This window comes from Eubalaena glacialis, chromosome 16, assembly GCF_028564815.1.
Source record: "Eubalaena glacialis isolate mEubGla1 chromosome 16, mEubGla1.1.hap2.+ XY, whole genome shotgun sequence".
Taxonomy (NCBI): Eukaryota; Metazoa; Chordata; class Mammalia; order Artiodactyla; family Balaenidae; genus Eubalaena; species Eubalaena glacialis.
In genome coordinates, this window is record NC_083731.1 from 20,165,625 (window position 1) to 20,183,279 (window position 17,655).

The 17,655-nt window shown below is 34.0% G+C and overlaps 1 long non-coding RNA gene across 1 annotated transcript in view; it reads right to left on the reverse strand.

Moving 5' to 3' along the window:
- LOC133076582 (uncharacterized) overlaps positions 1-17,477 on the reverse strand; it is a 148,395-nt gene extending 130,918 nt beyond the window's left edge. The window contains exon 1 of the long non-coding RNA XR_009697558.1: positions 17,244-17,477. This is a non-coding gene — a long non-coding RNA (uncharacterized LOC133076582). The remainder of the gene's footprint in view (positions 1-17,243) is intronic.
- Between the last annotated feature and the right edge of the window lie 178 nt (positions 17,478-17,655).

A 17,655-nucleotide genomic window follows, 5' to 3' on the forward strand; every position in this document is an offset into this window, starting at 1 on the left:
ACTATTCCCAGTAGCTGATGAGGGCTGTAGAAGTTGGATGCTGCTACCTCTGTCAGGGATTTGTGTCAATGACTGAACTGGAGCTGTGAGAAGAACAGAGCTGCCAGGTCTCGTCAGTGGGGTCACAGGGAAACCAAGAAAATTAAAGCTTATGTGCATGAGAAATTCGTGTAAACAATGAAAGTAGAGCATCACTATGTAGAACACATTGAGAATAGTCCAAAGGTTTACAGTAGTGGTTTTGTCTTGTATATTGTAAACCAAAACCCTTTTATATGATTTATTATTTAATTGTGTTCCCTTTTTCAGCAATAATCATTTTTTTGTCAGCAAAAAGTTCAGAAAGTTAAATTAAAAGAAATGCCAATGGAACACTGAAGTGCAGATTTTTATATACTTCAGATATTTTTCATGAATTTGTAAATGGAAACAAAAGGTTTGAGAAAGTTCTTGTTCACTCTAGGGGTTGTACGGATAATCCTGACAAGGTGAAAACCAAGTGACGCTAAACTAATTAAGAAATGTCATCATTTACCTCAAAAGCAAAATTTATTTTAAAAAAATATGCCCAAAGGTGAAGAGTTAACATGTACAGCTTCATAGGTGCATTTCTTATTCTGTGAACCATGCCTTTTCATCTAAATCTAACAACTCTTCTTCTGCGATAGTACTGCTCATTTTCCAAGCTTTTTTCCCACATATATGCAAACTGAAGCAATAACTGTTAATGTACTGGATTCATCAGAAGACTTATACAAACTGTGAAATGATTTCAGTTTTATAACAATATTATCAGAGACATCAGAGTGAAAATCAGTGAGAATAATTCTAATAATGCTTTGAATTTTTCACCTGATTTATGAAATTAAAGTGAAGTTTTAAAAAGTTTATCCATCAAATTTGAAAAGCTTCATTATTATGAATGCACTTTACATTCAGCTAATATTTTAATAATGTGCAGGTACATAAATTATTTGTTTTACAGTGATGATATGAATACAAATTTTAATATAGCCCAGCATTGTGGTTTAAAAAATTCCCAACAACCTAGGTTCTTATTAAATTAACAAATCTATGGGGTAGAAATGTATGGGGAATTGGTTGTAAAGTGCCCTGAATCCATATTTACATCCAGAAGTCAATTATTCTATTATACAATTAAAAAATAGAAGCTGTAGCTCTCAAAAATATATAGGCATATAGTTTATGTATCATATATGAATATACATATATAATTTATAAATAATACATATATAAATTATATGTATATCTGTATATATTTTCACACACATATATATAAACACACATAGAGAAATTAAAGTGCGAAAACTGCTACTGACAACAAAAACAGTAGGGTGTAGCTGGCATGAGACTAACTTGCAGCTGAAAAGAACTATAAAAGATGAATAAATATTTTAAAAGTCACTGAAGGCATTTATAAAACAACAAAGGCTGCCAGAACTTGAGGGTCAGAATCCTAGAGGGAAGGGTAAGGCATTGATGAGTCCTGAGTTTCCTGTTGTTTTTTCCTTTGGAGCCTTTAGCCGGTTCTTGGTGCAGGACACAGGGACCAACAGGGAGTAGCAACCTTGTATTCGCAGCACTTCCTGGGCTAAGGAAGCAATCGCTAAAATTTATGGCTTCCAAACAACTAAGAATACAGGGCAATATCCTAAGAGAAATGAAAACCACAGAGAAATGACCTAAACATTCTCTGTACAGTATTGCTGTAAGACATTTTTCAACTTTTATACTATTCAAGTACACGTGATGACTCAGAAAAAGAAGGCATAAGGTAGCTGCTAAGAACGTGAAAAGCTAAGCAGAGTCAATAGTCTTACAGCTCAGGGTTCAGGGATCATTCAAGAGAGAAACCCTTCCTAAACACCCCAGGTTTTGAGGCAGTAAACTGGAAAGGGGGAAGCCCTAGGTGTAAGCACGCAGTCAAGTACATTCCACAGTCACCTGGACCTAGGACATCTTTCCTGTTCTCTACACAACGGTGAAAAAAAAAGGAAATGTTCTGTAGAGGAAAATCATAATATCCAAATACTCTACAACTTTTCATATACAAGGTTTGAGAATTTAATTAAAATACAAAAGCCATGACAAGAAACAGGACCAAATGACCAAAAATCGAAAGAAATGAATAAAATAATCCATGCTTGCAATGAATGTAGGTATTGAGGTTATCAGACACAGAGGTAAAAATTACTATGACTTAGATACTCAAGAATACTGACACAAAGAATTTCAGCACAGAAAACATAAATCAAATGTTAATTTTAGAACTGAATAATGATATAAAAAATTAAGAATTTAACTGATTCCTTTAAAAATAGATCAGACAGTAAAAAAAAAAAAAGAAGTATACTGAAAGTTAGATCAAGATAAATTGTCTGGCTTAATGCACTAAAAAGGATTTAAAATACACAATAGTGTTTAAGAGATGTGTAGTTCTTGATGACAAGATTTAATCAAACTCCAGGAGAGGAGAAAGATAAGGGCTCAGAGACAATAGTTTATTAAATGATGGACAACAATTCTCTAAAACTGATGAATCCTTGAAGTAAATCTTCAGCTTCAAGTATTTAAATTAAAAAAAAAAAAAAAGACAGTTAATTTCCAAACAGGAATAGTGAAAATAAGAAAACAATAAAATTATGTCAAAAATGCTGAGAGACAAAAAATCACCAAATGAGAATATTTTATACAGGGAACATCCTCCCAAAATGAAAGTTAAAAAAAAAAAAAAGATATTGTTAGACAAACAAGTACAGAGAGAAGTAATTACCAGTAGAACTCTATCAAAGAAAAATTTGAAAGTATATAAATTTCTTCAGGTAGAAAGAACATGAATTCAGGTAGAAACATGGTAATGCAGTAAGGAAAAGGAAAAGAGGTGGTAAATACATGGAAATTTATAAAATAATACTGACTACTGAAAGCAATAATATCAGTATCTTATGAAGTTTAAAATATATGCTGAAATAAAATACACAAGAAAAAGAGTATTAAAAACAGAAGGGGACATCAATGGTAAAAAATTATATACTGATTTTTTTTTTTTTTAGGAAACATAAATATAGTAATTTAATATAGGCTTTTAAAAATCAAGAACATATATTGTAATATGTAGGATAGCCCTTAAATACAAGTAAAAGAAATTTTAACTGGTAAGTTAATGGAGAGGAATAAAAGAAACATACTGTATATTTGATTATTCCATAAAAAGAGAAAAATCCTCTAAAAAGGAATCAAGAATGTTAGGAAATATAAAATAAATATTAAGGTGGCATATTTAAATGAAAATTGCCATAATTCCATAAAATGTAAATGGATTAAGAACTACAGTTGAAAACAAAGATTGTCATACTAGCTAAGAAACAAAATAAAAATCTAACCATCTAAAATCTAATCTACTGACTTAAGAGAAAGCCATATTAAATACAAGGAGAATGGTTGAAAGGCAAAGAATGGAAGCAAGTAGATTATGTGAACATTAACAAAAAGGAAGCTGGTGTAGCTATATTATATCAGAGAATGTAGACTTCAAAGCAAGAAGTATTTCTAGAGATAAAGAGAAAGATTTCATAATTGTTTAAAAAAAATAAAAAATGAAGCTATAACAACCTTAATGTTTCATGCACCCAATAGAACAGTAAAATATTTAAAGCACAAACTGCAAAATAACTTGAAGAGACAGAAACCTCTCAAATTCAGTTGGTGTTTTTAGTGCAGCTATCTCATTAACTCACAGAACAAGCAAACAAAAAGAAAACCTACAAGTATATAGAAAATTTAAACAATTATCAGCAAGCTTGAACTAATTGACATTTATACAATACAATATACAATATCCTTCTCAAGTTCATATCAAAAAGTAAAAAACAGTAGGCCATATGTTATTTAAAAGATTTTAATTCACACAGAACATGGGCCTTGATCAATACTATTAATCCAATAAAAAAATAAGAAGACAGAAGATAAATATTTTGGAAACTGAACAACCCAACTCTATAAAACTAGTGAGTTCTATAGAGTTTCCAATTAAAATTAGGAATGTCTTGAACTAATATTAATAAAATATAACATATTTAAACTTGGGGGATCAAAGATAAAGTGGGGACACAGAAATTTATAACTTTATTTTTATTCATTAAAATTAAATTCTGATATTCAATGATCTAGGAATCCATCTGAAAAAGTTGGAAACGTTAATAAAATTAAAAAGACAAAATTATCAGAAAGAGAATAAAGATAATAACATACATGTATTTTCAAAAAGGAAACAAAAGCCAAAGAGAGAAAATCCATAAGTATTATTACTTTGAAAAATACTGATACATATTTTTCTATGTGTATTAATACTTGTTGAAAACAGATCAGAAATGGAATTGCTACACTAAGTGTCACTAAAGGAGACTTAACTACAGTTTTGACTCTCTCAAAAACAGAATCTTAAACCAGTCAGTAGGAATTGCCTGATCAGTACTAGTTAGGTCATCTGCCTGACAGACCCCTACTATCCTCTAAAGGAAAGTAACCTTGCAGTAACCAATCCCCTTTTTAGTATAAATAAAGTATAAATAAACTTTATTCCCTCTCCCTTTTGGCTATAAAAGTCTTTCATTTTGTACAGCCCCTAGGAGCTCCTTTCTGTCTTCTAGATTGAATGCTGCTTGATTTGAATTGATTTTTGCTCAAATTCTTAAATTTTTATTATGCCTGTTTATCTTTTTAACAGTCTGAACAAAATAATAGAGAGAAGGCATAAATTGGCAATATCAAACTTATTTAAAAATGGACGTTACTACAACACTTACTGTCATCTAAAAAATCTTAATAGGAAATTTTAAGTTAATTGATGTTCATAGTATAACATTTCAAATTAAGTGAAAAAAAAAACAAAAAACAAAAAACAAAAAAGGAAAACTTCTGGGAGCATAAATATTACCAAAGTGATCAGTGAAATTATGAATAGTTCTAAGCTATTTAAACCACTGAATCTAAAAATCTTTCCCTCAAGTAAACCATCAAGTTCAGAGGATATCACTGGTAAATTCTTCCAAGGACTTAAGGAGACAATAACATTCCAGAAAATAGAAGTTACATTTTGAGGCTGCTAGAACACTGATACCAAATTATATCAAGGATTACAAACTAATGTATAAGCTATTACACGCTAATATCTTATGATCACAGGTGCAAAAATTCCAAATAAAATGTTAATGAACACTGGTATGAAAGAACATTAAGGACGTTAAATATCTACATTACCCTAATGAAAGAATAAAACCTTACATTAAAATTGAGTTTATTCTAGAAATGCAAACATGATTTATCATTTGAAAATCAGTCCATAACATTAAGAAAATTGAAAGAATGATAGAAAAAACCTCACATGATTACTTGAGTACAGAATAGCTTTTGAAAATCAAATGAACATACTTTGGGGTTATAAAAACAAACTAAAAACATACAGCAAGCTAGGAATGGAAAGAAACTTTCTTGCTCCCTGCCTTCCCCACCTCTGTGCTTTAACTGAGATACAGTTGACAAATAAAAATTGTATATATTCAAGCTACACAACTTGATGTTTTGACATACATATACATTGTGAAATAATCATCACAAGCAAGCTAATTAACATAACCATCACCTCACACAGTTACCATTTTCTTTTTTCTTTTTCTCTTGGAAAAATATTTAAGATCTACCCTCTTAGCAAATTTCAAGTACACAATAGAGTATTGTTAACTATAGTCACACTGTAGTACATTGGATCTCTAGAATTTATTCATGCATAACTGAAACTTTGTACCCCTGACCAGCATCTCTGCATTTGCACCTCCCCTCTGCCATCTTTAACATTCTATTACTTTTGGACCCAACTTCCATGTCCCCAGTTCTGTAACAGTCAGGAATTGCATTCTGCTTCTAGCAACTGTAAAATTACAATGGCTTAAGTCTGACAGACTTTTACTTCCTTTGTACGAAAATTAATTCTTGCTGTAGGCCTCCAGGAATAGTGTTATGGCCTTATAGCTTTATCGTTAACTTAGCTCTTCATATTATCTATTTTTCTGCTGCAGCTATTTTTCTTAATTCATCATGCAAGAGGAAAGGCAGAAGGGCATACCTTCTCACTTTTAATGGGACTATACGGAAGTCCCATAAAACATTTACACTTAAATCTCATTGGCCAGAATTAGTTATCTGGATACAGCTGAAAAGGATATTGGTAATTAATTACATACTTTACTCTGAGTTATATATAAAGCCCAACTAAAATATCTAGGTCCAAGAGGGAGGGGATATAGGTATACATATAGCTGATTCACTTCATTGTATAGTAGAAGCTAGCACAACATTGTGAAGCAATTGTACTCCAAAAAAAAAAAAAAAAAAGAAGAAGGAAAGAAAACATATTGGTAGGTAATTAGAAATGACTGTCACAATGTGTTACAGTGTTTTGATGCAGTTTTTTCAAGTATTTTTCTTTATTTCTCTGTATATAACAGAGTAGAAATTAGAAACTTGCTTTTTCATTGCTTAATAATTATTAATAAGCCAGAAAACTAAAGCCTTTTGTACATTGTGACTTACATATGTCATAAGAGTGATCAGAACTCCTTGAGGGTAAGCATGATCTATGAAAATTTCATTTTAAAATCTCAATTGTTTCCATTTATTCATTTTCATTGTAAAATACATATATTATTTGCATTTTCCCATATTTAATTTTCCATCTATAAATGTATAATTACATACATGGAGTTAATCCTAGAGTAAGTATTCTGGTATTTAAAGGTAAATTCTGTAGTATGTCTTTAAAATTTTTACATGTTAATCCCAAGCATAATTCTCTAGGGTAGTTTTTAAAAGTTTCTTTATATTTAAACACGAATTTCTTTTCAGGCACAAGCTTGACATGGAAAATTTAATATTTAATATTTTCCATTCAATATTCCAAAATGGGAGAATATTTTGAGACCAAACATATTAGTATGGATATCAGAGAGGCTGGCAAGTTTCCTTAGGGGAAATAATGAAAGAGAACAATGCAGCTAGAGGACACAACAGGAAACACCAAGTTTGCAGCTTCCTGCTCTCTTCTGGACATAAGATAGAACTACTCCTGGCTTGGAATTTTCTCCCATTTATGATATTTTATTTAAAACTCATGTTATTTTTTCCCTACAATGAAAACAGAAGGCTATTTAATATGTGGTTTTAGTTGCAAAAATATGGATTTCATATATTGGTTTCAAGAAGGGGTATCATAAGGATATAGGTACAGAACTCTTAGAAAATTATACAGGCCACTCCAAATAATGTATACCAGAGGAAAGCACGACTGTAAGGCCCCAAACTACAAGAACTTCACTAATGCTTGAGTTTAACATAGCTCAGGTAATTTTCATTTTCTGCTTCCAAATGGAAAATTCCTTTCAACCAGGGTTCTGGGTTCCATGCATGAAAGAGAGAAGACAGCAAGAATCAGATTAGATTGGATAATAAAAATTGCAATTGCTTAGACAAAGTTTGGTTGCATTTTAGATTTTAACCACCTTGGTCAAGTTCCAATCTGAGATAAAATACTGCACAATCAGCAGCCCGATTAACCTCCACTTAGGGGAGATATTGAATGAAAATTGAGTAGCAGACTGCAAAACTGAATGTACAATGCCATTTTGTTTATATAAATACATCATAATTATATAATATTATAATATTACCAGTCACTGGGTGTTGTAAAAAATAGCTGATTGGTAGGAACCAAGATGGCTGAGTAGAAGGATGTGCTCTCACTCCTTCTTGTGAGAACACCAGAATCACAGCAAGTTGCTGGACAGTCATCAACAGGAAGACACTGGAACTCACCAAAAAGATACCCCACATCCAAAGACAAAGGAGAAGCCACAAAGAGACGGTAGGAGGGGCACAATCACAGTAAAATCAAATGCCATAACTGCTGGGTGGGTGACTCACAGACTGGAGAACACTTACACCACAGAACTCCACCCACTGGAGTGAAGGTTCTGAGCCCCACGTCAGGCTTCCCAACCTGGGGGTCTGGCAATGGGAGGAGGAATTCCTAGAGAATCAGACTTTGAAGCCTAGTGGGATTTGATTGCAGGACTTCGACAGGACTGGGGCAAACAGAGACTCCACTCTTGGAGGGTACACACAAAGTAGTGTGCACATCGGGACACCAGGGGAGACTGAACCAGACCTACATGCTAGTGTGGGAGGGTCTCCTGCAGAGGCAGGTGGTGGCTGTGGCTCACCGTGGGGACAAAAACACTGGCAGCAGAAGTTCTGGGAAGTACTCCTTGGCGTGAACCCTCCCAGAGTCCGCCATTAGCCCCACAAAAGAGCCCAGGTAGGCTCCAGTGTTGGGTTGCCTCAGGCCAAAGAACCAACAGGGAGGGAACCCAGTCCCACCCATCAGCAGTCAAGCGGATTAAAGTTTTACTGAGCTCTGCCCACCAGAGCAACAGTCAGCTCTACCCACCACCAGTCCCTCCCATCAGGAAACTTGCACAAGCCTCTTAGATAGCCTCATCCACCAGAGGGCAGACAGCAGAAGCAAGAAGAACTACAGTCCTGCAGCCTGTGGAACAAAAACCACATTCTCAGAAAGATAGACAAGATGAAAAGGCAAAGGGCTATGTACCAGATGAAGGAACAAGATAAAACCCCAGAAAAACAACTAAATGAAGTGGAGATAGGCAACCTTCCAGATAAAGAATTCAGAATAATCAAAGTGAACATGACCCAGGACCTTGGAAAAAGAATGGAGGCAAAGATCGAGAAGATGCAAGAAATGTTTAACAAAGACCTAGAAGAATTAAAGAACAAACAAACAGAGATGACCAATACAATAACTGAAATGAAAACTACACTAGAAGGAATTAATAGCAGAATAACTGAGGCAGAAGAACGGATAAGTGACCTGGAAGACAGAATGGTGGAATTCACTGCTGTGGAACAGAATAAAGAAAAAAGGATGAAAAGAAATGGAGACAGCCTAAGAGACCTTGGGAAAACATTAAACGCAACAACATTTGCATTATAGGGGTCCCAGAAAGAAAACAGAGAAAGAAAGGACCGCAGAAAATATTTGAAGAGATTATAGTCAAAAACTTCCCTAACATGGGAAAGGAAATAGCCACCCGAGTCCAGGAAGCACAGAGAGTCCCATACAGGATAAACCCAAGGAGAAACATGCCGAGACACATAGTAATCAAATTGGCAAAAATTAAAGACAAAGAAAAATTATTGAAAGCAGCAAGGGAAAAACGACAAATAACATACAAGGAAACTCCCATAAGGTTAACAGCTGATTTCTCAGCAGAAACTCTACAAGCCAGAAGGGAGTGGCATGATATACTTAAAGTGATGAAAGGGAAGAACCTACAACCAAGATTACTCTAGCCAGCAAGGATCTCATTCAGATTTGATGGAGAAATCAAAAGCTTTACAGACAAGCAAAAGCTAAGAGAATTCAGCACCAACAAACCAGCTTTACAACAAATGCTAAAGGAACTTCTCTAGGCAGGAAACACAAGAGAAGGAAAAGACCTACAATAATAAACCCAAAACAATTAAGAAAATGGTAATAGAAACATACATATTGATAATTACCTTAAATGTAAATGGATTAAATGCTCCAACCAAAAGACATAGATTAGCTGAATGTATACAAAAACAAGACCCGTATATATGCTGTCTACAAGACACCCACATCAGACCTAGGGACACATACAGACTGAAAGTGAGTGGATGGATAAAGATATTCCATGCAAATGGAAATCAAAAGAAAGCTGGAGTAGCAATACTTATATCAGATAAAATAGATTTTAAAATAAAGAATGTTACAAGAGACAAAGAAGGACACTACATAATGATCAAGGGATCAATCCAAGAAGATATAACAATTATAAATATATATGCACCCAACATAGGAGCACCTCAATATATAAGGCAACTGCTAACAGCTGTAAAAGAGGAAATCGACAGTAACACACAAATAGTGCGGGATTTTAACACCTCACTTACACCAATGGACAGATCATCCAAACAGAAAATTAATAAGGAAACACAAGCTTTAAACGACACAATAGACCAGATGGATTTAAATGATATTTATAGGACATTCCATCCAAAAAGAGCAGATTACACTTTCTTCTCAAGTGTGCATGGAACATTCTCCAGGATAGATCACAACTTGGGTCACAAATCAAGCCTCAGTAAATTTAAGAAAATTGAAATCGTACCAAGCATTTTTTCTGACCACAACACTATGAGATTAGAAATCAATTACAGGAAAAAAAACGTAAAAAACACAAACACATGGAGGCTAAACAATACATTACTAAATAACCAAGAGATCACTGAGGAAATCAAAGAGGAAATCAAAAAATACCTAGAGACAAATGACAATGAAAACACGATGATCCAAAACCTATGGGAGGCAGCAAAAGCAGTTCTAAGAGGGAAGTTTATAGCTATACAAGCCTACCTCAAGAAACAAGAAAAATCTCAAATAAACAATCTAACCTTACACCAAAAGGAACTAGAGAAAGAAGAACAAACAAAACCCAAAGTTAGTAGAAGGAAAGAAATCAGAAAGATCAGAGTAGAAATAAATGAAATAGAAACAAAGAAAACAATAGCAAAGATCAATAAAACTAAAAGCTGGTTCTTTGAGAAGATAAACAAAATTGATAAATCATTAGCCAGACTCATCAAGAAAAGGAGGGAGAGGACTCAAATCAATAAAATTAGAAATGAAAAAGGAGAAGTTACAACAGACACTGCAGAAATACAAAGCATCCTAAGAGACTACTACAATCAACTCTATGCCAAAAAAATGGACAACCTGGAAGAAATGGACAAATTTTTAGAAAGGTATAACCTTCCAAGACTGAACCAGGAAGAAATAGAAAATATGAACAGACCAATCACAAGTAATGAAATGGAAACTGTGAATAAAAACCTTCCAACAAACAAAAGTCCAAAACCAGATGGCTTCACAGGTGAATTCTATCAAACATTTAGAGACGTGCTAACACCCATCCTTCTCAAACTCTTCCAAAAAATTGCAGAGGAAGGAACACACCCAAACTCATTCTATGAGGCCACCATCACCGTGATACCAAAACCAGACAAAGATACTACAAAAAAAGAAAATTACAGACCAATATCACTGATGAATATAGATGCAAAAATCCTCCACAAAATACTAGCAAACAGAATCCAACAACACATTAAAAGGATCATACACCATGATCAAGTGGGATTTATCCCAGGAATGCAAGGATTCTTCAATATACGCAAATCAATCAATGTGATACAACGTATTAACAAATTGAAGAATAAAAACCATATGATCATCTCAATAGATGCAGAAAAAGCTTTTGACAAAATTCAACACCCATTTATGGTAAAAACTCTCCAGACAGTAGGCACAGAGGGAACCTACCTCAACATAATAAAGGCCATATACGACAAACCCACAGCAAACATCATTCTCAATGGTGAAAAACTGAAAGCATTTCCTCTAAGATCAGGAAAAAGATAAGGATGTCCACTCTCACCACTATTATTCAACATAGTTTTGGAAGTCCTAGCCATGGCAATCAGAGAAGAAAAAGAAATTAAAAGGAATACAAATTGGAAAAGAAGAAGTAAAACTGTCACTGTTTGCAGATGGCATGATACTATACATAGAGAATCCTAAAAATGCCACCAGAAAACTACTAGAGCTAATCAATGAATTTGGTAAAGTTTCAGGATACAAAATTAATGCACAGAAATCTCTTGCATTCCTATACACTAATGATGAAAAATCTGAAAGAGAAATTAAGGAAACACTCCCATTTACCATTGCAACAAAAAGAAAAAAATACCTAGGAAGAAACCTACCTAGGGAGACAAAAGACCTGTATGCAGAAAACTATAAGACACTGATGAAAGAAATGAAAGATGATACCAACAGATGGAGAGATATACCATGTTCTTGGATTGGAAATACCAACATTGTGAAAATGACTATAGTACCCAAAGCAATCTACAGATTCAATGCAATCCCTATCAAATTACCAATGGCATTTTTTTACAGAACTAGAACAAAGTACTTAAAATGTGTCTGGAGACACAAAAGACCCAGAATAGCCAAAGCAATCTTGAGGGAAAAAAACGGAGTTGGAGGAATCAGACTCCCTGACTTCAGACTATACTACAAAGCTACAGTAATCAAGACAATATGGTACTGGCACAAAAACAGAAACACAGATCAGTGGAACAAGATTGAAAGCACAGAGATAAACCCACGCACCTATGGTCAACTAATCTATAACAAAGGAGGCAAGGATATACAATGGAGAAAAAAAGTCTCTTCAATAAGTGGTGCCAGGAAAACTGGACAGCTAGATGTAAAAGACTGAAATTAGAACACTCCCTAACACCATACACAAAAGTAAACTCAAAATGGATTCGAGACCTAAATGTAAGACCGGAAACTATAAAACACTTCGAGGAAAACATAGGAAGAACACTCTTTGACATAAATCACAGCAAGATCTTTTTTGATCCACCTCCTAGAATAATGGAAAGAAAAACAAAAATAAACAAATGGGACCTAATGAAAGTTAAAAGCTTTTGCACAGCAAAGGAAACCATAAACAAGACAAAAAGACAACCCTCAGAATGGGAGAAAATATTTACAAATGATTCAATGGACAAAGGATTAATCTCCGAAATATATAAACAGCTCATGCAGCTCAATATTAAAGAAACAAACAACCCAATCCAAAAATGGGCAGAAGACCTAAATAGACATTTCTCCAAAGAAGACATACAGATGGCCAAGAAGCACATGAAAAGCTGCTCAACATCACTAATTATTAGAGTAATGCAAATCAAAACTACAATGAGGTATCACCTCACACCAGTTAGAATGGGCATCGTCAGAAAAATCTACAAACAACAAATGCTGGAGAGGGTGTGGAGAAAAGGGAACCCTCTTGCACCGTTAGTGGGAATGTAAATTGATACAGCCACTATGGAGAACAGTATGGAGGTTCCTTAAAAAAACTAAAAATAGAATTACCATATGATCCAGCAATCCCACTACTGGGCATATACCCAGAGAAAACCATAATTCAAAAAGACACATGCAGCCCAATGTTCACTGCAGCACTATTTACAATAGTCAGGTCATGGAAGCAACCTAAATGCCCATTGACAGACGAATGGATAAAGAAGTAGTGGTACATATATACAATGGAATATTACTCAGCCATAAAAAGGAACGAAATTGAGTCATTTATTGAGACGTGGATGGATCTAGAGACTGTCATACAGAGTGAAGTAAATCAGAACGAGAAAAACAAGTATCGTATATTAACGCATGTATGTGGACCCTAGAAAAATGGTACAGATGAACCGGTTTGCCGGGCAGAAGTTGAGAGACAGATGTAGAGAACAAACGTATGGACACCAAGGGGGGAAAGCCGCGGGGGGGTGGGGATGGTGGTGTGATGAATTGGGCAATTGGGATTGACATGTATACACTGATGTGTATAAAACTGATGACTAATAAGAACCTGCTGTATAAAAAAATAAAATAAAATTTAAAAATTAAAAAAAAACTTATACTAAACTTTCTTTGGGTTATTTGTATGGAAATATGTTAATATAAAGTTTCAGACATTACATGAAATTCCTAAAAATCTTATATGTTCTGGTATAATGTTATAAGTCATAATTCTAGTTATTATTTTAAAATGTATATCTCAGAAATAACTAAATTTCCTTGTCAATTGCATTATTATGAACTTTCATCAAATCTTTAACTGTGGTCATTTTTAAGTCTTTTGTCATTTACAGACAGTTCTGGGTGTACTCTGATGCTTTTGCAAAAATGTTCCTATAAAAGGGTTTCATCTTCAAGGAATTCATGGAAAAGACTCTGACAAGTACAGGTTTCTGGTAACTGACTACACTGCTGAACAGAATGAATAAGCATTTTCAGAGCTCTAATGGAAAACTGATGAATTCATAAATGTGCTAACGAAAGATCAAGATAAAAAAAATTAATTACATGGGACTGAGTGAACTGATGAGGATGATTATAATTTTTGTGACTTTCTGTTTGAATAAAAAAAAAAAAAAAAATCCTAGGCTAAAGCCAAAAAAAAAAAAAAAAGAAAGCTGATTATTGAAATACAGAACACATGCTTTTTATTTACAAAGATTTAAAGGACACTTATTTGGACTCTGCCATCAGCTATTTTATTATATATGTCACCATGATTTTCTCTGTGGTATAGGAATTGATTGATTACAAATATTACAGTCTTCCCTAGGCTTGTGAATATGAATGCGTTCCTTTTCTTTTTAATTAAAATTTGACAGCACAAGTCTTATAAATTTAATTAATTAATTAATTGGGAAATACACAATAGCAGAAAATTCTATTGAAAATACTTTCTTTAACTTTTATTTCACACTTCTTTGAGATTTTACAACTGAAACCAGAGAGCTGTAAAATCTACGGGTAGCATTTAGGAGTAGATCAACTTATTTAGCAAGATACATTTAAACTTTAGCCCTGAGGTCAACCCAGACGGACATTATTACATGACTTCTAGCTTTGCTAAGCAAAAAATAAATTTACTTGACAAAAATTGCTACCAAACTTCCCTGTCAGCAATATTTACATTACTGGAGAAAGCAAAGCAAATTAATAGTTTTTACCCTATGGCATAGTTATGTTACAGTCAGCGTTTTCTAATTGTATTCTTTTGTTAGTAACATAATTTTGCAGTTTTATTTAATGGTCATTCTGAAGAATACTTTCTGAGGACATTACAGAAGACTTTTTTGTTTTCAAAGAACTTCCAATTAAAATTTGATAATACAGACAGCAGTAGCATACCTGGCAAACATTCTTCCTGTATCATTACTCAACAATCTTTAAGAGTAAAGTTCGATGTATTATGAACATTTAAAATGAGATACATGTATACGTTTGAAACATATACAGTTATTAACACAATAGTAAAATAATAGCATAATATCAACATTAACAGTTATATTACATTGATTCTTAATAATCATTCATTGATATTACTAGTATCTTTCAATTATAGTAATTATATATTACTATATAATTACACTATATAATAATGTTATATTTGTAACAGAACCATAACTATCTATAAGTATAATTAATTATATATATGTTGTAAAATATAAACAATATATTAATATTTATATAAATATAATTTTTTATATTTATTAATAAACAAGTTTATTTATTTATAACCAATATTTACAATTATTATGTATATGTTTAAAATATTGAATACTCATTTCCACATTGATAGGCATTTAGGCTGTTTCCAAAATTTGTGTTTACAAACAGTGCTGTGATATATTTGTATGTATATAGTAAAACTATAGAAACATGAATGACATTCCAAAGAGTCATCCTCTCAGGGAGAGTGGAAGGGGATGAGAAAACTCATCATTTCCCTTACTTCAGTCAGAAAAATGTATATACTTTATAAAATCACATATATCAAATGTGAAAAAATTTCAACATTAACAATTTTATGTGGCAGGTATATAGTACTCATTCTTTTAAATATATTTGAATTTAAGCAAAAGAGATAAAAACATATAAAGATTCCTGCACAAAATATGTGTTTCAAATTTAAGACTAGTTTAGAACTAGTTTCCCCAACCATATTTATTTATACACATTTTAATTATACTTCTTTCACTTACATCCAAGTATCCTGACTATTAATTAAAACTATAACCAGAAACTGGGAATAGCACATGACTGTCTTTAAAACGGTGTGTTAGAGAAATCCACATGTGGTGTGGAAGTCATTATGGATGCCTTCATCTTAGCCAGGAAGTTGATAAGTAATGAAGCATCTGCTTTAAGCGTATCTTGGGACGCAGACCATTTGCTTCCTGCGATAAGAGCTTTAGGAGACTTGGTTGAATATTGCAGGATAATGGAGTGTTGTAGTCACCACTGTGGTCATCACAAATATCCCTCGGTTCTACTTTAAAGCAGAGGAAGCAAAGAGCAGAGCCTAGCCATCAGTAAAAATATTATATGGGGTGTGTGTGTGTGTTTGCGTGTACTGCCACAAATCATCAAATGGCTCAAAATAAAATAATTATTTTCTGCTGGACTGCAAAAGTGAATTATTTTTCATCAAGCCAAACTTAGTGAGCTTGGCCAGGGTGGGGAGGAGTAAGTGGGAAATAAGCTGAGCCTCTTTTGCTGTGCGTTCATTCCCCACACCACAAATACAAAAGTAGCCCACAAGCTGTCCTTTAAAGATCCATTCCTAGAGGGGTAGCACAGCCACAAAAGATTACCCCAGTCTCATTCACCCTGACTGCATTTTTTTCAATTGCAGTGTTTAAGAAGAAATTGTTAATCTGAAGATTGGGATGAACAGAGTGGTGAATATGTTGCTAGGAATTCAAAACCATTAGAACGATGTACAATTCAAGGACTATGTCTGGACAGGACTTTACGTCCTAGCTACCAGTGCATAGATTTGAGATATTGTAAACGTATAAACTGTTGACTTATTTTTTAGTTAGTTTTGCCCCATGCAGCCTGGCAAAGTGGCCCCTGAATTCACATTGATATGGAGTGTTCTAGGATAGTGGTGAACCCCAGGATAGAATTGATTTTCCGCTCTTATCTTATATGTGTTCAAAGAAGACAATGGACATCCTCCTGCCGGTTGGAACCCCAAATTGCTATTGACCAGTCAAACAAAAAGTACCCATCCCATGTCAGAAAGACCTTATTATCTTGTCCAATAGTATATGCTATATGCTATATTTCCCCTTGATTCTTTTTACTAATGGAAGATTTTGTATTGATTTTCTAGTTATTTTACTGGTTATTTCAAAGCTTAAAGACTCATCTCGTTCATACAGATAGGTGGATAGAGCGGGATGGGGGGAGATTACATGTCTACATGACCACATTGTACCCTTTGGCTGTACAGAATCCATACAAAACCTTTTTTTACATAGCATACTTACATAGCACACTTAGATTCCTTTTTAAGCACGTATATGATAAAAGGGAAGGATTTCCATCTATGCTAGCAACACTTATTAGAAAAGATACACAGAATTTAAACATGAGATTCATTTAAAAAGTATTTTTATTAAACACTAACCTTAGCAGAAATTTTGTCACCGAGTGGACGTGCGTTGTAACAAAATAGCTTCAACAGAGGAGGTCAACGGAAGGCCAGGACCAGCAATCTCGGTTCCAGTAAGCAAAGAATTGCAAAGTACCACTTTAAGCTTAAACGCAGAGTTTATTTTAACATAGGTACACTGTGAGAGAGAGAAAGAGAGAGAGAGAGAGAGAGAGAGCGCGAGCGAGCGAGAGCTGTTGCTGAGAGCGGGCTGTTTCAGAGAAGTGAAAGCAACATTCCTGTACAGGCTTAAGGGCGCTTTTAAGGAGCATTTTGCAAGGAGGCGGGGGTGAGTGACAGGGGATCATTATCTGATTGACAGTCCCGAGCTATGTAACAAGTTTACTGCTGCGCACGCTCCCATCCTTGAATCACTAAGAAATGCACA